This window comes from Triturus cristatus, chromosome 2_2 (assembly GCF_964204655.1).
Source record: "Triturus cristatus chromosome 2_2, aTriCri1.1, whole genome shotgun sequence".
Taxonomy (NCBI): Eukaryota; Metazoa; Chordata; class Amphibia; order Caudata; family Salamandridae; genus Triturus; species Triturus cristatus.
The window spans coordinates 993,010,702-993,037,318 of record NC_140582.1 but is presented as its reverse complement, the minus strand read 5'-3'; the positions used below and the strand labels follow the sequence as shown (position 1 = coordinate 993,037,318).

General features: G+C 46.2%; 1 protein-coding gene across 6 annotated transcripts in view; it reads right to left on the bottom strand.

Annotated features, from left to right (window-relative positions):
* Positions 1 to 26,617, bottom strand: part of SLC2A9 (solute carrier family 2 member 9) — a 2,222,556-nt gene that overhangs the window by 184,645 nt on the left and 2,011,294 nt on the right. The window lies entirely within an intron of this gene.

The following is a 26,617-nucleotide window of genomic DNA, read 5'->3' as shown; positions in this document are numbered from 1 at the left end:
TGTGCTCCAAAATAGATAAGAGGTTGTCGTGAATTACAGTGTCAAACGCGGAGGGAAGGTCAAGGAGGATTAGGAGGCAAGATTCATTTTGGTTGAGCATTTTTAAAATGTCATCCATAACGTGAATGAGAGCCGATTCAGTGCTGTGTCCGCTCCGAAAGCCAGATTGGTGTTCGTCTAGGAGTAGGAAATTCTCAATGTGAGCGCAAAGTTGTGATTGGATGCATTTTGATGTTGGAGATAGGGCGGAAGTTGTTAAGGTCGGCACTATCAGCATTAGTTTCTTTTAGTATAGGTGAAACCAGAGCTGCTTTTAGGCAATCAGGGATCGTACCTTGAGTCAGTAAAGCATTGATAATCTTTGTCCAAAGGGGGATGACAACTTCCTTGATTTCTTTGAAGACAGAGGGTGGTAACGGGTCGCTAAAATGATTGGATGGGTTGATACTCTGAAGAATCTTAGTGATGTCTCTTTCACTGAAGGGAGTAAAGGTGCCCCATGAGGCATTATTCTTGGTGCTCAGGCTAGTTGCTTTGAGCTGATCTAAGAGAGGGGTACGCAAACCAACAGGATGGCAAGGAAGCCTTCCTATAATCCAGTTCGATATTGATGAGTCTCGATTTCTCAGTAAAGAAAGCAGCCAAGGCGTCACTTGAGGGTGTGCTGAGTACTGGGTCAGGGCGATTTGGAGCTACCACCGATTGTTGTTTAACAATTTCAAAAAGTTTCTTGGGGTGATTAGAGGCTTGATTAAGTTGGAGTCTGAAGTAGCCGGCCTTGGTGCTCTTGATTCGTTTGCTATAAGTGCGCCTAACTGTTCTAAGGGCTTTTAGCAGATCCGAGGATGGTTTGGATCTCCAAGAGCATTCAATTGCCCTTAGGTTGCGTCGTTCAGAGTGTAGGTTGTCATTGAACCATGGTTTGGAGATTTTTGTTGAAGCATTTTTTTGTTGGAGTGGTGCAATGGAATCCATGATACTTGAGATAGTATAGTTGTAAAAATCAGTGAGTAAATGAACCTCTGACAAGTCAGCTTGGGAGGAAAGGGCAACTTTACAATGGGTTGCTAGTTCAGCTGTATTGATATGTCTAAGGTCCCTTTCCATATCTTCAACTTCTTTGGTTGAGCCTTCCTCAGGGAATAATCAAAGCGCGAAGGCGATTCTAATGACGGCCTTGCTTAAAGAGAATCACTGATACATGCGCAGTGTTCATCCAGAATTCTGGAGAGTGGGGTGACTGGCTGTCTAGAGAATGTAGATTTAAGCTTGGCAGCAACTCGGTGACGAGTCTGAAAGAGAAAGTCTCCCCTCCCCTTGTATCTGGCTGGTCATGCTTCAGGGACCGACTGACATGAACATGATTAAGGGCTGCCCTCACGCACTGGAGGTCGAAGTGGCAAAACACTAGCAAAATAGTTGGAGATGGGGTCAAAGGCTGACTGAACTAGTACACAGCAGGTATTGTCCATGATGCTGTTCATTGCCACCATAAGTCCTCTTTTGGAACGTTTTTCAAAATATAGTGCACCTGCAGGCAGAAGGTGTAGGTGCTTTAAATCAACATTTTGAAGGTACTCACTATCCCAGAGTAGTTATTGCTGCTTAGAAGAGCTGGTACTCTCCCATTAAAAGTATTTCATAGTGAAGATCCTCAGTATCTGACAGTAGTTGTCCACTGCACGCACTGTATGAAAGAGTATTGAAGTCAGGGCCATTGGAATTATGTGGTAGGTGTGAGAAGTTGGCCTGGTATATGCTGTCCACTAGTTATAGTGGGCACCCTGTACCAGTCCAAACAACCCCTAATTGGTTATAGGCTAAAGACAACCTTTATTGAAATCTATCCTAGTGGTATCTATGGAGAGCAGCCTTCAGGCTACGTCTTAAAGGAATGTAAAGCAGCTTGTTTTACCAGTCTATAATCTCTTGAATGGCTAAATGAAAGGCAACCGCACCAGGTATATATATATAAAATATATGTATTTATTTCTAAACACACCCTCCTAGACTCTTTATGAGGCTAGAGGTCAAAACACATAAGTTACACTTCAGATATCACAGTAATAAGCACAAATACACGTCAGGACCTAGGGGCGAGCCAAACCATATACTAAAATAGCGGTATAAGAACCACAACTTAACTAGACACAAGGCCTAGAGCCTGTAGAATCGCTAGGACCCCAAGGAACTACCCAAGGTAGTGACACAGGGGACCCACGGGGGCCATGTGCAGTGTGAGAACACAGCCGCGAGCTCCCGTTTCTATGGGGAAAGTCGAGGTTAGATTTTTAAAGATTAGGGACACTTAGAAATGAGTCAGGACCAAACCCTTTGGGACTTAGGAAGTTCTAGGGTCAATACCCACGGGAGCACTGGAGTACTCGTGTTACCTCACCCAGGGAAGCCGGGTGCATAGGTGTTAAATGGTGTTGGGTCGCGTCGTCGATTTCAATGGGAGCTGGCGAAGAAGTGCTGCTACCGGGAAGATGCGAAGTGTCCGAAGAGATCCAAGTCTGTATCGAAGTTGAGAAGAACCTGAAAGCAGAGGGGACAGAGTCTGAATCACTTAGCTGTGACCAGGAGGACGATAGGCGGATGCCCACCGATGTCGGGTGATTTCAGATGAAGGAGGTGAAGCTTGACTCTTCAGCCATGAGGACCAGGAGGTGTTGAGGGCAACCAGGAGCTGTCCCATGAAGGATGTCAGGTGTTGCAGCGTTGGTGCCTGGATTGGACACAACAAGCCTTGGCAACAGCAACCCAGCCAGAAAGGAGAAAAATGCTTCGGTGCAGACCAGCAAGGTCTGAGGGACTCACCAACTGGTGGGGAGTCGGGGCACATCTGGTGCAACCAGTAAAGCCCAAGGAAATTCAAAGTTACCACCTCGGGGACCCACCAGTCGACGGACCAGGGATCGCGAAGGGACCTCAAGAGGAAACATAAAATGGTGACTAGGCCGACAATCTTCAATGGATTCTCTGCTCGAGGTGGGGGATACAAGTAACCCCAAGCACGTCTTCAAGAGACGTCGAGAAGCCAATGCACTTGCAAAAGTGCACGGTGTTCAGAAGTTCTGGTTCCATGCTACTCATGAGGGCTGCGGGTCTCAGCTTTGCTGGGGACTCGGGTCGGCCTCTGAGATGTCTGGAAATCCTCTTCCTGGGCTGCAAATACTTCGGAGTCCAGCGGGAACTTCGGAGATGCAGACCGGCAAAATGCTTCGTTGGTGCCTGCCAAGCAGGGGAGTCACTCCTTGACCCCAAGGGAGATTTCTTCAGTCCTCTAGTGTTTAGTAGAGCATCAAAATTCCAGGATTCAGTTTCAGAGTTTCGTCCAGAGATATCTAAAGTTCTGGTTACAGAGGTTCCTTACTTATACCTAAGGAAGGGGTTGGACTAACTCTAGGGACCCACCTATGGGAGGGTTTGGAAAGAGGGGTGGCTACACCCATTTCCATTGTCCAGTTTTGCGCCAGCTGGACTATGCAGAGGGACACCAAATGTGCCCCCAGTGCAGGACTTCAAAGAACTCAGAGAGTGCTCCCACCCAGCCCCAATACACATAAGCCTGTCTGGGAGGTGGTTACACCTCCCTGTGACAGGAAACCTATTGTCCAGGCCTCCCCTGCCAGAGTTTCGGTCAGCAGCAGGAGACCAGACCCGTGTCTGTGGCTGCAGCATGCATTTTATGATGCCAGGTTTGTATTAGATTTCAACCGGGTATACCAGTACTGCCATGTCTCTCCCTCTAGAAGGGTGGGATCATATCCTCACATCAAGAACTGATGTGGGGGTATGATTCCAAGGTGTTTGACACCAAACACGACATGTTTCCCTGCAGCCAGTCCAAAGTTAGCATTAACCGTTGAAGATATAATGCACTTAAGAGTATATGGTCAGGCTGCACCACTGACAACCCCGGAGAAGAGATTCCGAAGGCTGCAGAGGGGCTCTACTCATGTCTGTGCACCCTCTCACATATAACCAAGCACCCTGCCATCAGGATTGATAAGGCCTGCCATAGGGGTGACTGATAGGTTACTATGTGCAGTGATAGGTGAGGTATAGTGAACCTATACCTCAGTAAGGGGTGCATGCACCACCTTACCCAGGCTGCAGTAGCAGACCTGTGGTGTCATTTTGCATGGCTTTCCAGGGGTGGCACAATACATGCTTCAACCCCTGGTAGGCCTCTGATGTACCTATGCCCTGGGTACATAGTATACCATATACTAGGGACTCAAAAGGGTACCCCAGAATCCAATCTGGGGTGTACCTAAAGTACATGTAATCAATTTAGAGAGGAAGCAGCTCGGCTGGGGCCCTGAATAGCAGGGTCCCAGCCAGACTAAAGTTGAAAAACAGTGAAACACCAGCAAAAAGTGGGGGTAAACATGTGAAGCAGATCCTACTCTCCTACACAACCCCCCACCCCCCAAATGCAGGGACATTAAACTAACCTTAACCAGTTGAGTCTTCAAGTTCTAAGTGAAAATATCTGGAGAGTCCATCTGCATTGGCATGGTTACTCCCAGGTCTGTGTTCCACTGAATAGTCCATCCCCTGTAGGGAAATGGACCACCTGAGAAGTTTGGGTTTTCACCCTTCATCTGTTTTAGCCATGGTCTGTCTGAACAATGAAGTAAGTACCAAACAAGTATGGCCTCAACTTCTTCAGAGCCCAAACCACAGTGAAGACCTTCCTCTCAATGGCTGACCAACGTTTCTCTCTGGGGGTCAACCTTCTGCTTAGGAAAGCTACTGGTTGATCCTGACCTTCATCATTCAACTGGAACAGTACAGCCCCTACCCCCAATTCAGATGCATCTGTTTGGACAATGAACTTTTTGGAGTAGTCCGGACTTTGCAGAGTGGGAGCAGTGCACATGGCCTGCTGGTCTTCAAATGCCTTTTGACAGCTAACTGTCCACTAAACCTTTTTGGGCATTTTCTGAGAGGTTAAGACATTTAGGGGTGTCACTATTGATCCATTACCCTTGAAAAATCTTCTGTAGTACCCAGTCAGACCTAAGAAGGCTCTCACCTGAGTCTGGGTAGTGGGAGCAACCCCGTCCATTATGGTCTGGATTTTGCTCTGCAATGGTTGAACCTGGCCTCCACCTACAAGGTGGCACAGGTACACAACCTGACTCTGCCCTATCTGGCAGTTAGTAGACTTTATAGTTAGGCCTGCTTTTTGCAGGGCCTCCAAAACATTCCTTAGGTGGACCAGGTGATCCTTCCAGGTGGAGCTAAAGACAGCAATATAATCTAGATATGCTGCACTATAGTCGTCCATCCTGTAAGGACTTGATTCACCAACCTTTGGGAAGTGGCAGGTGCATTCTTCAAACCAAAGGGCATTACCACAAATTGATAGTACCCACTAGGGGTAGAAAATGCTGTATTTGGCTTTGCATCATCAGCTAGTCGGATCTGCCAGTAGCCAGCTGTCAGGTCAAATGTGCTTAGAAACTTGGCTGAGGCCAAAGTATCGATTTGCTCATCTGCCCTGGGGATGGGATGGGCATCAGTCCTAGTGACTGCATTGAGATCCCTGTAATCCACACAAAAACTCATCTCTCTCTTGCCATCTTAGGTGTGAGGTTTAGTTACCAGGACTACTGGACTAACCCAAGGGCTATCTGAGAGTTCAATGACCCCCAAATCCAACATCTTTTGCACTTCTGTCCTTATTCAGTCCCTGACATGGTCAGGTTGCCTGTAGATCTTATTCTTCACAGGCAGACTGTCCCCAATGTCCACTTAATGAGTGCACCAGGTGGTCTGACTTGGAGTCAGAGAAAACATATGTCTGTACTGACTGAGAAGCTTTCTGCAGTCGGTTTGCTGCTGGACAGTGAGGCTGCCTGCCAAGGCTACACCATCCACTGACCCATCATCAGGGTTCTGAGAAACAAAGTCAGGGAGTGGGTCACTCTCTTCCTCCTGTCCTTCATCAGTAGCCATTAGCAAGCCCATGTCTGCCCTGTCAACATATGGTTTAAGTCTGTTGACATGAAGTACCCTGTGGGGACTCCTAGGGGTTCCAAGGTCTACCAAGTAGGTGACCTCCTCTTTCTGTTCAGCAATTGTATGGGGGGCACTCCATTTGTCCTGGAGGGCTGCTGGGGCCAAAGGCTCAAACACCCACACTTTTTGCCCTGGCTGGCAAACAGTCAGCACAGCCCTTTGGTCATGCCAGGCCTTTTGTAATTTCTGGCTAACCTCAAGGTTTTTAGTTGCCTTTTTCATGTATTCAGCCATCCTGGAGAGGAGACCAAGTACATAGTCCACTATGACCTGTTTAGGGTTTGAAGTTTGAAGTTTATTTTTATTTGCAGAGTTACTTAAAACCAATGCAATATATACAAAATTAAAAACCATATGTATAATATAATATACGACCACCGTAAAATATAATCACTCTGTTAATAAAAGCACTTCTGTTGACTTTACAAGTTAAAATACAAATTTAAACGTACAGTGGCCACATTTACAAGTGTCCCAGATGCCTACATCAATTGGATCACCCCCAACAAAATGCTGATGGGCCTAAGGCTGTGGTGCCCGAAGATCTTCATGTCAGTTTGGTATTTTTGCCCGGGCTGCTTCAAGAAATTTGACTAGTCTGATGTTCAATTGTGGGGATGCTGGGTCAAAGCAGGCCAATACTGCCTGCCTCTTGACCGAATCCCCCTTTGATTAAAGGGAATTTTTAACAGTTGCCTCCTTTCTTGAAGTGTTTCCGTGCAAGAACAAATGGTATGGGCAATGTCCCCCTGTCCTTTTTTACATAAACTGCATACTGTGAAGGTCGGATCCCTTTTCCATGGGGGGAGATGCTGTGTGCATGGCATCACTCCAAGTCGTAGCATTAACATTTTTAGTTTCAGTGCTTTTGAATAGCCCAAGTTAAAATATTGTTGCGGGGCTAAAGTCCTGTATGAATTCAAAGTCATCCATGCATGCGCTCTGGCAGAAAAGGCAGCTTTGTCCTCAACCAATGACTGTATTTTCAATGCCTTCCACACTCATTTTTTGAAAATTGAGTGGTGACTGTGTGTGTCCCATAGCGGCAGTAAACCAGTGTTGGCCAGAGCCTCCTGCAAGTGACGTCTAGCTGGCGAGTTCTACCTCTGTTGTAATTCTTGCCACAGCAGGTGGTTTAAGGTTTTAGGGTTAGATGTTCTGATTTTGTTCCAACAGTTAATATATACTCCGTAGCTGGCCCAAGTTTGCTTTATAAGGCCGAACTCCAATCGAATTTGTGCCAGGGAGGTATAAGTCGGGAGGCTGAACATAGATCTATAGGCTTTTACAAGCGTTTTGTCCAAAAGGTTGGGGACTCTCCCGCGCAATGCTTCACTACCATAGGTAATGGTGGGAAGGATTTTTGCCCGCGCTACCACCAAGAGAGGACTCAGCGTAGGGCCCAGGAGTTTGGCTGATAGGCCTTTCATGGTTAGAGCAAGAATCATCCCTTTCCCTTTAATCTCTTCCTGTTGACGCCTGAATGATCCTTTTTTGTCAAAGTAGACTCCCAAGTACTTATAAACCTCCACTGATTCAATGTGATTGTCACCCAGGTACCATAGATGTTTTTTTTTCCGTTTACTGTTGAATGTCATGGTTCTGGTTTTGTTTAGGTTTATTGAGAGTCTGTTCTCTTCTGCGTAGACCTGCAGACCATTAAGAAGATTTTGCAGGCTAACTGCCATATGGCTAAGTAGGACTATATCATCCCCGTAGAGTAGATTGCACAAAGCATAGCCCCCTATTCTAGGCGCATGAGAATTGCAATTCTTCAGTGTCTGTGTTAAATCTGACATGAATAAATTGAATAAGATGGGGGCCAGCACGCAGCCCTGTTTCAGTCCTTTCGTTGTCTTGACTTTTCTTGAGAGGTGGGAACCTGAGCCTAATTTAACCTGCACCCATGTGTCGGTGTGTAAAAGCATTATCATTGATAAGAGGGTGTTTGGAATCCCCCATCTGGCTAGCTTTAACCACAATTTGGACCTCTCCACGTTGTCAAATACGGCGCTGAAATAGATGAAACAGATGTGCAGCTTTGTTTTCCTTAGTTTTATTGCATCCATTATCAGTGATAATGCCATAATGTTAGATGTTGTACCAGCATTTTTTCGGAAACCTCTCTGGTTCAGCGGAATTATTTCATTCTTTTCAGCCCAAATTGTCAGTTCCGCCAACAATGTTCCCGCAAAGTATTTGGCCTCATTGTCGATCAGTGCAACCAACCGATAATTGGCTGGCAGGAGCTTACTGCCGCTTTTATGAATTGGAATGATCGTTGACCCTTTCCATGAGTCTGGGATTACTTCCAGGAAAAGTGGATGGAGTATAACTGCCCAATCTTCTGGCCTTTCTTTAAACACTGCTGGTGGGATGCCATTCGGGCCTGGTGCTCCTTCCCTTCTTCCCCTCCTGATCTGTTTCCTAATTGTTAGTTGATCGGTGGCGGTTGGCCTTTCCTCCTTATCATGACTTGTATCACGAGAATTCAGATTGACATTTGCCTTGGAGCTTCTATCGGCAGCGGTGCTGACAGGGAAGTGGTTGTTGCCTATTTCCCTTCTTCCTGGGTTGTTATTTTGTGCAAGCGTAGCAGCTCTACTATGCTCCTGTGTCGGCTGTTGGATGCTTTTGCTATTAAAGTGGGAGTTTAGATGGCTTGCCCAAGTCTCCTCAAGTATATAGGAAGTGAGACCCCCCCGATGCGGGTGTATAATGGTGTTTACTGTTTTCCAAAAATGATTACTAGCAGTGTGCTTTATATTATGGAGGAGTTTTGCCCAAAAAACCTGTTCGTTGTTGTTGTTAATGTTCCATTTCAGCCTCTTTAGTTGGGTTCTTTGTAGCCGCAGAGAGCAAAGGAGCAGCGTGTTGCCTGGTTCATGGCGTAGAGAACATATGGAGCCGTTTATCAGTCTCTTAATTGCCTTTATTTGTGTTCTTTGGTCCTTAGTTAGCTTTTTCTCTTGTGTCTGCGCCGGATCGCTTCCTATTTTTGTGGCTGTTGCCTTCAAGTTGCTGAGGTTGGTTGTGAAGCGTTCCCAGGTTTGTATCAGGTTCTTTCCGAGTGGTTGAGCGAATAAAAGCTTGATTGCAATGTCAGTTAGGGACTCTATGCTTTCTGTTGTAAACTTGATCCTCTTATAGTTCGTAGTTATGGGGCAGGGTAAATAGTAATCTCATCTGTTACTGCGAGTGTGATCTCTTGTGGTCGGTGATCACTGTCCCCTATGTCTCCCATTTTAAAGCCTGTTACGTATTGAAACAACGAAAGGCTGACAAACGTGTAATCTAGGAGTGAGCTTGATGTTTCAGTATAATAGCTTGCCACTGGGGGGGAATCACCGTCAGTTCTACCATTGAGGGCCCTGAGGTTTAGGTGTTCTAGTTCTTCCAGCAGAAGTCTATTTACCCTATTCGGCCTCCCATGCGTAAAGGAACCCTGCATTGGTAAATTGTAATTTAACGATTGGAGGGAGACTTCTTTTGCTTCAGATGAGCCCATTAGGTATAAGTTCATGTCCCCTGATAAAATTACATTTGGGGTTTCAGCGATGCCTAAGTGAGAAGTTATTTGATCTATTATCTTTGCTGAGTCCACTGCTGTTCGTTTTGGGTGGATATATGCATTAAACAGTGTTACTTCCTTTTGTACACCTGCCAAGTAAAGAGTAAGTTTAACTGCTAGAGCTATATCTGATTCCAAGCCAATAGTCACTGCTGTTGTTATGGTTGATGTTGAGATTTGAGTTGCCAGCCCCCCCGAAGAGTGATCCATTTTGCTGCCCTTAATGGCAGGTCGGTCGAAGCAAAGGAAACCTTGGATAAATAGTGGTTTCATGAGCCATGTTTCCTGTAGCATGACGATATCAAAATTATTAAGATATTGCAGGAATTCAGGGTCTTGAATTTTTGTCTCTAAGCCGTTTACGTTCCATGAGCAGAGACTTATTGCTAGTTCCTTTTGTCTGTTACTTCTAAAATCTCTATAGTTGTTATGTCATTGAGTTGCTGTCTCAAGGGTTATAGCTCTTGTAATTGGTTCAGCATACCAGGAATGGCGTCCTAGTGACTTATCCGCCCTTGGAGATCCGTAATGAGTGCCTTGGATGAGAGCCCTACTTGGCGTTGAGTGGCCAAGAGCCCCTCTTAATACAGAAGTTGAGGGCCTTGAGCATTGTTTAATGCCTGATCTTGGGCTCAGGTTTAGCAGTGGTGCTGGGTAGGCTGGAGGTTGGTAGGAACTAATTTGGATGCCCCAGTCTTTAAAGGTGCGATGGTGCTTAAGTACTCTCTGCGCCGTAGCTGTAGTTTTCCATAGTGCCCTTGTTATTTCTGGATTGTCTGGGTTATCAGCCGTAAGAAACTCAATTGCGAGTAGATCTGTTGTATTCAGGTCTGCTACAGTGGGTATGGCCTGGAGTAATTTTAAAACATTACCTTGATTCAGCAGATCGTGACGACCTTATGTAATATACTCTGGTTTGAGCAGTGTGTATCTCAGAGCCTGTGACAGATCATTTGGGAGAGAGGCTAAAGATTCAGGTTGCCCTGTCCCGTTGGTAACGATGTTTCGATGGGTTAACCAGAGAGGCTCATATTGGTCTGTTTGCACATTGGAAACTTTATCCATATTTTTTGTTAGAGATACGTTTCTTAGTTGGCTCTGTTGATGCCAAGGGAGAGAAGCCTGAGGTAGTTGTTCCAGGACTATCCTCGGATGCGTCCCCTCCGTTTGAGATGCCACTATCGGAGTTGTACCATTAGTTCTCGTTATAATTTAATCTTTTCCCGCTGGCTGGGAAGAAGAGAGTTGCCCGGTCTCCTGTCGGGTATGCTCCTGGATACTATATTTTGCTAAATCCTTGGTGTTATAGTGATCAGCAGGCCCAGCTTGCTGTTTTAGATTAGAACTGATGGATTGTAGGAGAGGAACAGGGGCTGGACTGTTGGCAACTTTGTTACTTTCTGTCCCTGGGGCCACCTCATCTTGCATTAGAGGCCATTCGGCTATTCCTGTTGGAGGCCCTCCAAGATTATAAATACCAGAGGGTGCTACTATGACTTGAGGATCTTTTAAGTGGGTCATATTGTTTTGCATTTCACCCATTTTTGGAGCAATGGTTGAGTTGAGACATTGTTTACTAAAAATTGGGTAAGTAGCTACTTGATTGAGCAAAGATGCCTTCTGAGTGCGGCCTTTTCTTTTCAACAGACGACGTTGTTTAGCATTTGTTTTTGTCTCGGTTCGCAAAACCGGAGCTGTCTTTAGAAGGTCGCCACTACTGCCAGTGGAGCCCCCACTTTGTTGTTGGTCGGTTTTAGTATTTTTGCAATCCAATTTTGGGTTGCTGTCCTCTGTCGGGTGTACGATTTGATTTTCTACAAGACAGCAGGCACTGGCAGTGAAGGTTGGTCTGTTCTTCAGTTCGATGAGTGTGGTGGAAAGCATTGACGGCAGGGTTTTCCAGCTTATCCACAATCTGGCTGCACCCGCATTGGAGATATGGCTCTTTTTGTGCCCTTCTTATAAGTGAGTTGAGTTCCCCCAGTTTTTCATCGATCCCTGATGTGAATACTGCTAGAGTGTTTAATAGTGAGAGCTGTATATCCATTTTATCTGACTGGTATTGAAGCGCATCTACTGACAGTTGCATGGTTTTTAGGAGGGAGGCCCAGGGACTACCGTCCTGCTGGTTTGTGACCCCCTGCTCCTTTGTATCCACTTGCTTCTTTCCTCGCAAAGGCTGATTGACCAATGAGGGCGGGTGTAGATGCGTTATCTTCTCATTAGTAGGAACCCGTCGGTTGGTCCGGGGAGTATGCTGCCAGCATGTCCTCCCATTCCTGAGTTCCCAAATAGGATAAGGTAGCCCTTCCCTCCTCCAGCTTTGGAGATTTTAAGTTGGTTGGCGAGAGATTTAACTTGTGGTTATCCTGGATGATGGTGCTAAGGTCACCCTTAGTTGTATTAATCATGTCACCATTAGATATGTTTAAGTTCTGGGATCCAGTAGTGAATCCTGCAGCTGCCCAAAAAGGTTGTTGTTTGATCGGCGTGGCATCAGCGCTAAGCGCCTCTAGCCCGGGCTGCTTGCTCCAGTTGGGCTGTTGGCTATCTTCCTTTGCCGGAGATTGGGCTCCTCTTTTGAGGATCTTTAATGCTTGCATATTCTGAAGTGCTCCTTTTGTTGTGATTGGAGTTGATGCAATTAGTGAGTTAGCTACTATTGTTGGGTTATGGGCTTCTACTCGTGAAGATTTCTGAATTTCCGGAGGTCCGGATAAGCCTAATGATGAGTCAGGATAGGAATGGTTTAATCTAGGAGGCGTCAAGTCTCCTATGGGGTGCATAGTTGGTGGCTTGTGGTGCGCCTTGTGGCTGGCTGAAAGATTGGTTGGGAAGGGTTCTGCTGTTAAGTGCTTCTTAGAATTACTCTGTGGTGTTTTGTTCTGTGAAACTACACTTATGCATTCCGCTAGTGGTGATGTGGTTGTGCTTATAGATGAAGATAAGGGAATAGTTGGGGGTGTAGAGGAGATCCCCGAAGTATTTGTCATTGCTTGAGTGTGTACTTGTGCTATGACTTGCTGTTTCCGCTGGGTTTGTTGAGCTGGCTGAGTTTTCTGCCCTGGGGTTAGTGCCAGTAGTGATGCTTGGACTGGTAGAAGAGGGGACTGGAGGCCGTTCAGTGTGGCGTTACTTGAGTAAAGGGCGGCCCGATATCTTTTATGAAATTACATTTTGTATAGATTTTTGGTTGAGCTAGGGGGGCTTTGAGATTCCCTCTCGGTGACCTGCCAGCAATTGGATCGCCGACTGGCAAGATTAATGTCGGATCATCACTGTTCTGATCTGTAGAGGGGCCTGACTTGCCCTTTCTTTTCCGTCCTGCCGTCTTGGGGCGGCTGATCTCCCGTACTCGGCCTGACCTCATGACGTGCGACAGCTCCCTGGTCGAGCTAGACGGGGGCAGGAGGTACAGATGGGGTGCGCACTGCCTGTGCTTATTCTGAATGCTTGGTGCTATCTTTTCTTCTGCTTTTTCTTCTATTAGCAACCAAGTCTCCCCCTTTACACTATTTCCTCCAGAAGGATGACTGCCTCCGAGATTCATCTGCGGGTCACGTGCTACGGACCTCCGGCGTCTTGTGAGCCTCTTGTGGTATCTTGCGGTCAGCTCCCGGTCAGTTCCCGTCAGGTTCTGAGGATCTACAGTTCTTTACTCTGCGAGTCGCGAGTCGCTGTGTCGCTGTATCGCTGTGAGTCTCTGTGAGTCTCTGTGAGTCGCTGAGTAGCTGTGTCGATCAAACAAACTGAGTCTGCTCTGACCGCTCTGTTCCTCTCACAGTCAGTGCTGACCGGTGTCCAGCCGCGGCGGGGAGTTCGGTCTGCGGTCCAAGTTCAGCGATGAGGGCTGCAAAGAGATTTCAGAGGATGCAGGCGGGCCCCGCCTTCAACTGGGGCTGGGACCAGCGGACAGCTGTGGGAAATTTGAGCCACAGTTGCCACTCTGTAGGGAGGAGGGAGCGTGGGGGCGCAGAGCCCGGGGGCGAAGTGTTAAAGCGTTAAAGTGCTGCCAGGCTGGTGTCAGGATTGACAGGGTTAGCAGGAGATGGCAGGGGCTGCATAGAAACTCGGAAGCCACGAAAGCCTCACAACGCCCACCTCGCGGCGTCCGCCTCACCACCTCACCACCTCACCACCTCACCGCAATCTCACCTCCATTCCATTCTGCCGATGAACAGGCAGTGGAGAGCAGGCCCCTTGATCACCTCACAGTTCACCATAGTTCACCTCCTCAGACTCCAAGCAGGCAAAGAAGGCAAAGAAACGGGAAAACACAGACCTCCTGCCCAGACCTCCTGCAGCTCCCACCGCTCTCACCGTTGTCACTGTGACTCCTGCTGCTCCGGATCCGGATCCAGGATTCGGTCTTGCACCAGCGACCGCGGACCCGCGGCTCCCGCGGCCCCCGTGGTTTCCCGCAAATCTGGCGGGTTCTGGCAGGTTCGAGTCGGTTTCGAGTCCGGGTTGGCTTCGGCTCTCGCGACTCCTGTGGACCATCCACGGCTCGGCACTCTCACTCTCTCTCTCAGGCTGCGCTCAACCCAGAACCCGCAAAGAGGCAGATAGCAATAGCCTGTAAAGCATCAGCACCATCGATTAGAGAATGTCCTGTTTAGGGGGTTTGAGAGGTAACTCCCATCCCCCTTCACCAGACACAAAGGACCCCTACCAGGATGGCCAAACAAAAGTTCAAAGGGCTGTAACCAACCCCCTTTTGTGGCACCTCCCTGTAGGCAATCAAAAGGCAGGGCAAAAGGATGTCCCATCTGCGCCTAAGCTTTTCTGGGAGACCTTTGATTATGCCCTTTAAGGTTTTGTTGAATCTTTCAACTACACCATTGCATTGTGGGTGATAGGGTGTGGTGAATTTGTAGGTCACTCCACACTCCTTCCACATAGCAGTTACTTAACATAAAGTTTGCACTCTGTCAGATACTACCTCCTCGGAAAGCCTACTCTTGAGAATACACCCAAGAGAGCTCTTGCCACCACAGGTGCTGTAGTAGTCCTAAGTGGGATTGCCTCTGGGTACCTAGTGGCATGGTCCACCACCACCAGGATAAATCTGTGCCCAGATGTAGTTTGAGGATCCATGGGGCCAACAATGTCAATCCCAACCCTCTCAAAGGGAACCCCCACCACAGGTAGTGGTATCTGGGGGGCCTTTGTGGTTGCACCTGCCTTGCCACTGGCTTGGCAGGTCACACAGGAGCGACAAAACTCCTTAGTGTCTTCAGACATGTGGGGCCAATGAAAGTGAGGGAAAATTCTGTCCCAAGTCTTGTTCTGGCTCAGGTGTCCTGCTAGGGGAATATCATGGGCTAGTGTCAATAGGAAGCCCCTAAACTTCAGAGGTATAACCAACCTCCTGGATGCACAAGGCTTGGGGTCTCTACACTCTGAATAAAGGAGTCCATCATCCCAATAAATGTTATGGGTGCCACTAGCATTCCCAGCAGCCTCATCAGCAGCTTGCTTTCTGAGGGGTTCAAGAGAGGGGCAGGATTTCTGCTGCTGGCTCAGATCTGCCCTAGATGGGCCCCCTGTCCCCAAGAATTCAACCTGGTCAGGTTCAAGCTCCTCTGGAACAGTTCCTTCTTCAGGCTCAAGATCATCTCCCTCGGGAGGCTGATCTGTATTCTGAGTCAGGAGGGGAGGCACTGCCTTAACCCTACTGCTCCTCCTCTTGGGAGGCACCTGGTCCATTCTTCCAGAATCCAGGGCCTATCCAGTGTTAGACATTTTGGCCTGTGACCTAGTCACAGCAAAGACATGAGCAGGGATCCCTAACATTTCTGCATGTGTCCTGCGCACTAAGCTGAAGTTTCTAGATCATTGCAAAGCAAGCATTCAACTGGTAGGTCTGCCCTTACCACAATCTCCCCAGGAGAAGTTAACAACTGCCAGAGAATGGTCTGTTCTGACATTGCTAGCATTTGTTACTTGGTACATTTCACCAAGTATAATCTGCTCAGGATCCACAAGATCTTTTGTCACCATTGTGACACTTGCTCCTGTGTCCCTGAATGCCAAAACCTCTTTTCCATTTAGCAAAGGCTGCTGTCTGTATTTGCCCAAGTTGCTGGGACTCACAAAGGAGGACATATCCATGCCTCCATCACAGACTAGGACAGCCTGAGTTGGAACTCTGACAAGGCCAGAGTCCATCTCAGAACCCAGGGTCAACCCTACTACACCCTTATCCTGAACATTACCACCACCAATAGTAGCTGTACTAGGGGGAACATTTGCCTTAGGGGCAATGGTGGCTGGAGTTGATTCTTTGGACTTGCTGCAGTCACTTGTGCAGTGAGTTTTCTGCTTACAGATTTTGCACCATGGTTTCCTTTGGCCTTTTCCCTTGTTAGACTGTATATCCCCAGGTGAAGAAGATTTTTGGGGACCTTGTGAAGACTTCTGGTCTTTACCCTTCTCCCCACCCTTGTCAGAGTTTTTAGGATCTTCTGGTCACCACCTTGGTTCTGAACCTTCTGTCTCACCCTGGTTCTGATCCACTTGTCTGCCTTCTTTCCCAATTCTTGGGAAGAGGGCAGAACTGAGTCCACCAGGTACTGGTGCAACAGCTGATTTTGACAGTTATTGAGGATCTGCTCCCTCATAGTCAAATTGTACTATCCTTGGAAGTCATGCACTTTGCTGTCAAGTAACCAACCCTCCAGAGACTTAGCAGCACAGTCTACAAAGTCTACCCAGTCTTGATTCTGTGCCTTTTGGGTATCCCTGAACTTTAACCTGTATTGCCCAGTGGTTAGGCCAAACCCGTCAATCAAGGCACTCTTCAGACTGTTATTATCATCCGCTTCCTCCTCTCTAACAGTGAGGAGCTTATCTCTACCTTTGTCTGCAAAGGAGAGCCATAAGATTGCTACCCACTGCTCCTGGGGGACCCTTTGAACTTTCCAGGCCCTTTCCAGTGCAGTTATCCATTTGTGGATGTCATCCCCACTCTGGTAGGGAGGGGCAATCTTATTCAGGTTTCTATGGTCATGAGACCTCTTCCTATCTCTAGGGATGTTGCTGCCACCATGGGACTCTAGTCCCAACTTTTTTCTAGCTCTGTAGAGCTCTAGGGCCTCCTTATCTAGGGCTACTTGCTTCCTTCTGATTTCAAGCTGAGCTTCCTCATACTTAAGCAGTCTCCCCCTCCTCTCCTGAGAGGTTTCCCTCCTATGAGAAGAAATAGAGGTCCCTATAGATGAACCAGAGTGGTTAAACTACACTGAGGGAGATCTAGACCTTCTAGGCCCACCACCAACTTTTCCAGGAGGGATAAAGAGGGGGCCAGTGTGGCCCTCCCCCTCATCTTCCAGGGGAGCTGAATTTTCCAGGTCAAGATCATTGTCATCTTCCTGGTCAGCTTTAGAGGTCAGGTCATGGGGAATTTCACCCCTAGGACCTTCCTCATGTGCTGTCCCACCCACTCTGCCCACCCCTTCAGACCCTATAGGTCTTCTGAGATCATCCAGCCTGAGTACCTCTATGAGATGCTGGATGGTTGGACTTTTGCCTGTCATCAGTTTCCTAGCTGTGCATAATTCTCTCAGTTCCATGAATGGGAGGTTATCATACTTGGAAACTAGAAGCCCATTGGCTTCTGGCAGGGACCCACTTGTTCCTGGCCTTGAAGACTTTACTAGTGAGGTGTGGTGTATTGCACTTCCTACTTTAGTGTGGCCTACTAAACTCTCTTGAGTTGCAGAAAGGGTGTGTTAAGCCCTTAACACACAACTCTAAATTCAGCAGAACTTACTGTATTGTAAAGATTGTATTATATGCACCTAGGGTACCTTTAGTGGTTTTCAGTTAGTCACTCAATTGAGATTATCTGGTAAAATAATAGCAAGCTGGAATCCCACATGCTGCACACCAATGTGAGAAGTTGGCCTGGTATATGCTGTCCACTAGTTATAGTGGGCACCCTGTACCAGTCCAAACAACCCCTTATTGGTTATAGGTTAAAGACAACCTTTATTGAAAGCTATCCTAGTGGTAGCTATGGAGAGCATCCTTCAGGCTAAGTCTTGAAGGAATGTAAAGCAGCTTGTTTTAACAGTCTATAATCTCTTGAATGGCTAAATGAAAGACACTGATTCTGAAATTAGAGAGAGGGGTCCAACTCAACCAAAGGACACCAACAATAAACACTTCTGTCAAAAAGAACACTCCCTTTGGGCTCTTTTATTAAAACATACCTAGATAACTCTCAACCATCTTTCAATATTCCATTCACCAGCACCAATTAGAAACCAAAAACATAATATAAATTCTATATATAGTTTTTTTTTTTTAAAGTGTGAGAAGACAGCCGCGAGCTCCCGTTAGCTTGTATGGGGGAAGTCGCAGAAAGATTTTTAAAGATTAGGGACACTTAGAAATGAGTCAGGACCAAACCCTTTGTTCTAGGGACAACACCCAGGGGAGCACTGGAGTACTCGTGTTACCTCACCCAGGGAAGCTGGGTGCATAGGTGTCAAATGGTGTCGGGTCGCGTTGTCGATTTCAATGGGAGCTGGCGAAGAAGTGCTGCTGCCGGGAAGATGTGAAGTGTCCAAAAAGATCCAAGCCTGGATTGAAGTCGTGAAGAACCTGAAAGCAGACGGGACAGAGTCTGGGTCACTTGCCAGTAACCAGGAGGACGATAGGTCGATGCCCACCCATGTTGGGGGATTTCAGGTGAAGGAGGTGAAGCTTGACTCTTCAGCCACCAGGACCAGGAGGTGTCGAGGGTGACAGGGAGCTGGATTCGAGCTGTTGCATGAAGTATGTCGAGTGCTGCAACATCGGTGCCCGGATTGGACACAATAAGCCTTGGCAACAGCAACCCACGCAGACAGGAGAAAGAGGCTTCGGTGCAGACCAGCAAGAGACTCACCACTTGGTTGGGAGTCAGGGCACATCTGGAGCAACCAGGAAAGCCCAAGGAAATTCAAAGTTACCCACTCAGGGACCCACCAGTCGACGGACCAGGGATCGCGAAGGGACCTCGAGAGGAAACACAAATTGGTGGCCCATGGGTCACTCGGGGTGACTAGGCCAACAATCTTCAGTGGATTCTCTGCTTGAGGTGAGGGCTACAAGTAACACCAAGCATGACTTCAAGAGACGTTGAGAAGTCAATGTACTTGCAAAAGTGCACAGTGTCCAGGAGTTCTGGCTCCACGCTACTCACGAGGGCTGCGGGTCTCAACTTTGCTGGGGCCTCTGGTTGGCCTCTGAGATGTCTGGAAATCCTCTTTCTGGGCTACAAATACTTCGAAGTCCAGCGGGAGCTTCGGAGATGCAGACCGGCAAAATGCTTTGTTGGTGCCTGCCAAGCAGGGGAGTCACTCCTTGACCCCAAGGGAGATTTCTTCAGTCCTCTAGTCTTTAGTAGAGCGTCGAAGCTCCAGGATTCAGCTTCAGAGTTTAATCAAGGATATCTAAAGTTCTGGTTACAGAGGTTCCTTACTTATACCTAAGGAAGGGGTTGGACTAACTCTAGGGACCCACCTATGGGAGGGTTTGGAAAGAGGGGTGGCTACACCCATTTCCTTTGTCCAGTTTCATGTCAGAGAAGGGGCTGGAAGCCCCTGAACCGGTTTGAGCTGGACTATGCACAGGGACACTAAATGTGCCCCCCGTGCAGGACTTCAAAGCACTCAGAGAGTGCTCCCACCCAGCTCCAATACACATAAGCCTGTCTGGGAGGTGGTTACACCTCCCTGTGACAGGAAACCTATTGTCCATGCGTCCCCTGCCGGAGTTTCAGTCAGCAGCAGGAGGCCAGACCCGTGTCTGTGGCTGCAGGATCCACTCTGTGATGCCAGGGCTCTATTAGATTTCTACCGGGTATACCAGTACTGCCATGTTTCTCCCTCTAGAAGGGTGGGATCATATCTTCACATCAAGAACTGATGTGGGGGTATGATTCCAAGGTGTTTGACACCAAGTTGCCGTGCAGCCAGTCCAAAGTTAGCATTAACCGTTTAAGATATAATGCACTTAAGAGTATATGGTCAGGCTGCACCACTGACAACCCCGGAGAAGATATTCCGAAGGCTGAAGAGGGGCTCAGCTCATGCCTGGACACCCTCTCACATATAACCAAGCACCCTGCCTTCAGGATTGATAAGGCCTGCCATAGAGGTGGCTGGTAGGTTACTATGTGCAGTGATAGGTGAGGTATAGTGAACCTATACCTCAGCAAGGGGTGCATGTACCACCTTACCCAGGCTGCAGTAGCAGACCTGTGGTGTCATTTCATTTCATAAGGCTTTATTCGGAGCAAAAGACAAGTCCATAAAAGCACAGCATTAAAAAGACAACCGTATAAAACAACAGTCAAAAGCAGGAAATACAACAATTTAAAAAGGTTAAAAAAGCATACTTTTCCTTGCATTAATTGATTTAAGGAGAAAGGTAGCCGTATAAAAACAAACGTCAGGGTGATGTAAGTTAAAAAGCAAGCTCATGCAGTCTCGTATTGTCCTGACTCCAAATTTAGCAAACAGGGGTTTCAAATAAGCAATCCGCAGGTATTTGTACAGCTGACAGAGCAAAAGAAAGTGCACAGTGCTTTGGGAGGTGGTATTGTCACACGGACAAGGGCCAGCGGGATGTAAATGCTGGGAGGGGAAAGCAACAAGGTTGTGGACTACTCCGGTTCTAAGTCTAGCCAACACAAACCGATGTGCCTTCCAGGTCACTTGTGACAAATATGGTTGGAAACCCACAAATTCATTTAAATCATAATAAAGAACACAGGATGAGAGTTCAGAGCTATTTTGATGCCTCCTGGTGGAAAGCTGTTGTAAAAAACAGTGCTTAAGTTCGATTTTAGACAGCTCAGTAGCCCCACATCGATCCGCAATGATGTTAATGTTAAAGATCTCACGAAAATTATCCACAATATGCTTTAACCATGGGATCTTTAAATGATGGTCCAAAGAGAGGCAATCAGAAATAATGGCTCTGCACAATGAGGTCTCTTCTTTTATCCAAATGGAACGCCATAGCATCAGTGGCCTAAGGAGGATCAAGTCGGCAAGATGGTGAATACCCAGTTCATTGTGCACTAAAGCATTAGAAACAGAGCTTGGCAGGCACAAAAGTCTCTTCAAGAATACATTCTCCTCAACCTGAAGAGACCCTGCCGGGGCGTGGCCCCAAGTGCCCGCTCCGTACAAGGCAATCGAGACACAACGGGACTGAAAGATTTTAAGCATGTCATGGACCCGCCTGTCTCCCAGTTTCGTAGCCATTGTGAAAATTCCATGAGCACTCCTCGCCATCTTAGCCCGGACAGTCTTATGTTCATTGGCCCAAATGTTTTTATTTGAAAATGTGACCCCCAAGTACGAAAAATTGTCAACAGCCTGGACCTTCTGTCCCTCTATAAAAAATGAGAACTGTTTCTTTCTGTTCCTTCGCCCGCATTCCATAACATAGGTTTTAGATTTATTTAACACTAACTTTCTGCTTTTAATGAATTGCGAAAAGCCGTCCATCAGCCGTTGAAGGCCGTTTGGGGTGCGTGAAATTAGGACCGCGTCATCCGCGTACAGTAACACAGGGACGTTGTCCTCGTTAATTTTGGGTGGTGTCATTATGCATGGCTTTCCAGGGGTGGCACAATACATGCTTCAGCCCCTGGTAGGCCTCTGGGGTACCTATGCCCTGAGTAGATAGTATACCATATACTAGGGACTCACAAGGGTACCCCAGAATCCATTCTGGAGCGTACCTAAAGTACATACAATCAATTTAGAGAGGAAGCAGCTAGGCTGGGGCCCTGAATAGCAGGATCCCAGCCAGACCAAAGTCGAAAAACAGTGAAACACCAGCAAAAAGTCAGGGTAAACATGTGAAGCAGATCCTACTCTCCTACAGCAAGGGAGGGCCTAATTATGCAGCATAGTAGGCTAAATTATGTGTCAATAAAAGGCAACTTTTGCATCGTTAATATGGCCTATTTTGTAATAATCTGTTCGGATTTTTACACTTGTTAACATTGTTTTGGCATAGGGTGCACCTCTTTAATACTGGTTTAACAACCAACTATAGCAAAAAAAAACAACAGAAGGGTATCCAGTCAACCTTTGCAAAGGATGATCACTGCACAGCAATACATGTAACTTTTGAACCATTTGAGTTTGAAAGAGTTTTTTTTGTTAAAATCTGTATATTATGCGACAGAATTAGGTGCAAAAAAGACAACACAAAACTGAGAAGACACTACACCGACATAAAACACACAGAAAATGACATATAATGGTACATAATAGAGATGCTAGAACAGGGAACAACTGATATAACCAAGGCACTTGGATTGAATGATGATATCCCATAGAAATCTTTGTGAAGATGAGGAAAATTGTTGACCTTCTAACACTGTTAAATTAATCACTATCCCCGGAGTTTAATACATTTCAGATAGGTGGTGGTTGATTTTATGTACATTACAGATGAATGTGTGTATATTACAATGAAAACCATGAATGTTGTGAATAGAGAATACCATATTCATGCCCACACTGACCAACGAGATGGTCCACACTTAAGACATTTTTATATCAAAGGGGAGCGGTAGGACTAAATCACTATGGGTAATTTTGATTTTCTAGATGCGCAGGTCGAAATAAATGCACTTGAAACCGTATATACCTAGGGCATCCACTCCCTGGACTACATGTCCATGGATGCTACAGGGCTTTCCTCAGAATAGTAGAGCAAGATTGTGCACGCGGAATGATGTTAGAAACAACGTGCCAGCGTCAGGCAAGGCGCACCCCGGACATGCCACAGGTGATGGGTCGGCGTTGCTGGTTACAGATGCTAACAGGCACAGGGGAGACACATCCTCCCTAATGGAGGGCTGGGAGCAGCTCATACCAAGATGAACGAAAAACCTGGAACACTCATCCCGAGTAGCATGCGAGAATGTGAGCAGTCCAGTATTTGGAAAAAGGAGGCCCGCGAACACTGCAGCCAGAGAGGAATTCCTCACTCCGCCCGCAGTTTATCTGACTCCCTTCACTCTCTGACAGGAACAGCAGGTGTATATGACTAACCAAATTGAGCACGCCCTTATGTTGGCGGTTCATAAGGAAGTATTTCCTTATGGGGATTCTCCACCAGCCGGCTGTTCGAAGGGGCACCATAGGATACGTGTGGGTTCTCATTCTTGATAAAGTAAGTTAAAGTAATGGAATTGCAAACAAATCATAAATAGGTGCTGTTATGAGCCCCGATGTGCCCCAATATAGGCCTATGTAGCTTCACGACCTTTTACCAACATTTTTCCTTCCTTGCTCTACGTAACGGCTCTGGCGCTGACCTTTTACCTAGTTACATGCCGAATAAATGTCTTGTGGTTTTCTTCGAAAACTAGCCTCATTTATTATGCATGAGGATTCTTATAACCATATCTTAATCCCCTGTCTGCAGGATTACCATCTTCTGTATAACCGCTCTGTACAAAAGTCACCGCTATCGTCATCCCTGAACGACAGGCCCAAATTCCCATTACACATCTAGGTAGAACCCCTAAGGCTACCTTTCGGGTATAAAAGAAGAACATCGTCATGGGCAACCAGAGGAGAAGCTTCCATGCTGACACAAGACGCTGAGATTCCTGCATGCAGAACTCACAGCACGCAGTGGTCGACATCCATTGCGGGGTGTCTAACTCGAGACCAAGACAGGGTCCTTCGTTCTCTCCCATCAGGTAATGGGGTTGGCTCTTTCCTAGGGGATTCTTGACTGTACACCTCCATACATGCTAGGTACATTTAGGTACACTTAGATAGGGTTAGCATCTTAGGAGTATGCTTGATTACTGCCATGTATCTATATGCCTGCATGTAATCACTGTTTTAGCACCATGGTAGAATTCTACCTTTTATTTACTCTGCTGGTGCTTGTATTTGTATATATCTGTTTATGTGTAATGGTTGTCCCAGCACACATATTTTATACTAGAATGATGCTGGTTCAATAAATACTGATGTGAAAACTTCCTCATAGTTTATTCTGTATATTTCTGTGAGACAAAGTGAACACGAGAGACTGAGCGAAAAGTACTGTGCAGTATAGAGGCGCACCGAGACATCCCTGATGATTGCCATTGCCGAATAGGCCAACTGAATTCAGAAACATGTTGCATGAATATTTACTCATAATACAGAGGCATAAATACTTATTCATATACAGAGAATGCAGAGTGGGGATTACACCCTTATATGCCTCCTATAGTAACTCCTTTAGTAACTTTTTAGTATACCTAGGATACCAACTGAATAAAAGGACACTTACCAGCTATTAAAGTCCCGCTCCCTTGTTAAAGACACGAGCAAAAGGCTCAGGCCTTTAACGCTGGAGCGGGCCTTTAATAGCTGGTATAGCTTGCTACGGCGGGCTATAAGGCTATATCAAACTTCCTCAGGTAAGCCTAAGCCTGAGGTTGAGTCCGCCCTGGTAGTACCATCTTACAAGGGTGGGACGAAGAGGCAAAGGATGAAGCATGTCACATTAGGTAAGGAAGAAATCCTCTTCCAATTCTTGGAATTGCCAAAATAAAATGGGTCAAAAGTAGGTAGCAACAGCTGGGAGATGAATACATTTCTTTCTCATGTTTCACTAAATAGCGTACTAAGTGAAACACTGGGCTGTCACGCCAATTTTGTGGTATGATTAAATATTTATGCACTCACTTGAGCACTGCATTGTCTGCACTTTGTGCATTTGTTTTATTTATATATAATTTAAGCAAGAACTCATTTCTGTATTGCTGAATGAATACATTGATAGATGGACTTCCCAAACAATATATGGGGTTTTCAACTTGCTAAATGAGACCCATGGCACATTTTACACATATCCAAAACTGGGCCTGGGCACATTTTTAATCATGCCAAAGTAATCAGAGTAATTTTGATAGTTTTGAGTTACTCTCGATGCAAAATTAGTGACAATTACATAATTATGCCAGTTTGTTTAATTATGAGAAAATCGGGCACAAAAATCCTACAGCAAAAGTATTTGAACAAAGAACTTAGGGGCATATGTATCAAAATCTCCATTTGCGATTCTCAAATAGCGATTTTTTGAGAATCGCTATTTGAGAATTGCAAAACGGGATGTATCTAAAAATTTGCAAAAATTTTGCGAATTCTTAAAATTCCTTAATTGCGATTTGCAAATTGTGAAATCGCAATTAAGGAATACCTTCCCATTCATTCCTATGGGCCAGGAGGCCCATAGCAATGAATGGGAAGTCTTTCTCAATTTGCGAATCGCAATTTGCGAATCGCAATTTGCTAATCGCAAATTGAGATTATTTTCAAAGGTGCTAGGGTGTCATGATGACACCCTGATGCACCCCTGAAATCAGCATGTGTGCGCATATGGCGCACAGGCATGTATGTGCGCCACATGGCACTTTGAAAAATGCCAAAAAGTGCATTTTTCAAAGAAATCGCAAATTACCACCAACTTGAAGTTGGTGGTAATTTGCGATTTCTTAAGGAGAAATCGCACAACTTGGGTGCGTGTTACATAGCATTTAAGGAATCGCAATTTACGATTTCTTAAATGCTTACGCAAACTTAAGAAATCGCAAAAATAGCGATTCCTTAAGAATGCGATGCTGAAATGCCTCATACATCTCATTATGCGATTTTGTATTCGCAAACGCTGTTTTTTTGCGATTCGCAGTGTTTGCGAATACAAAATCATTTGATACATATGCCCCCTAGTGACTGCAAGTGGCTGCTGGCTTCTGCTGTTCATGTTCTGTTGCCTTCATTGCTATTTTCTTAGCAGAAAACACATCATCTGGCCTACTTTAGATGCAAGGGTGCATTTTGTGTTAAGAAAATAGGTCTAAATGATGGGCTGCACTCCTTGCATAATTCTGCATAATCCTGCATAATTTTGTTGTAATATAGGGTAATTACACAACAGTAAATTACATGAGTTACTTCTCCCCCTACTCAAAACCTGTCAATGATGTCCCAGACTGTTGTCTTTCTTTCATCTAACCACTACTGGTTTGTCTCAAGTAAAGCATTAATATTGTGCCTTTCTGGGCAGAAAATGGTCAATCTTTACACAAAAATGCTTCAATTACCAATCCGTTAATCGGCCCACTTTAAAACTTTAAAAGTATTTAAAAGATGTACGGATAGCTTAACAAACATTCAGTTGACTGTCTGCAAAAGCTGCTAAGTAGGATAATTTTTTTAATATGCCTCCGGATAAAAGTCCATGCATGACATTCTTTGATATTGATTCTTTGATATATATCAGGATTTCTGTGTATTCTACTTCCTTGTACACATGAAGGGGCATATGTACAATATAAGTGACGGAGCGTGACGTTAGCCTTCGTGGCTCAACGTTGCGCTCCACCACGCTCCACCACTTCTGAAATGCAGTGGTGCACCTTATTTACAACACTATTGTGCTGCATTGCATTTCCCCCTGCGCTGGTGGTAAATTTAGCTGCCTAGCACCAACGCAGGCACCCTGCACCATAGTGCAAGGGTGTCTGCTTTGCATGGGAAGATTGTCTATGTGCAGGCAGGTGTCCCTTCCAGCACATAAATAATCTTTCAATGCCGTTTTGTAACTTCTATGTGTGCTGCTTAATACAGCAGGTAGATGTTGGAAAACGTCATATTTTAATGGCTGTTTATGTGCAGGAAAGGACACCTTCCTGCACATAAACAATAAATGGCGTTTTGCTGTTTCTATGGGCTCTGCACAACGCAGCACTCATGGAAACAGGCAAAACGAGGAGAAGTTAAACATTTCTCCTCATTGCACCAGGGTAAGACCAGGTTATCCCTGGTCTTAATTTTGGTGCTGCCCCATATTTACGCCACCCTTGTAAATATGGGGCAGTGCCAAAATCAAAGGGTGTTACGATGGAATGCCCACCGCAACAACCATTACCCTTCCCTTTCATGCTGAGTATAGCGTGCAAGGGTGCCTTATTTTTGAGGC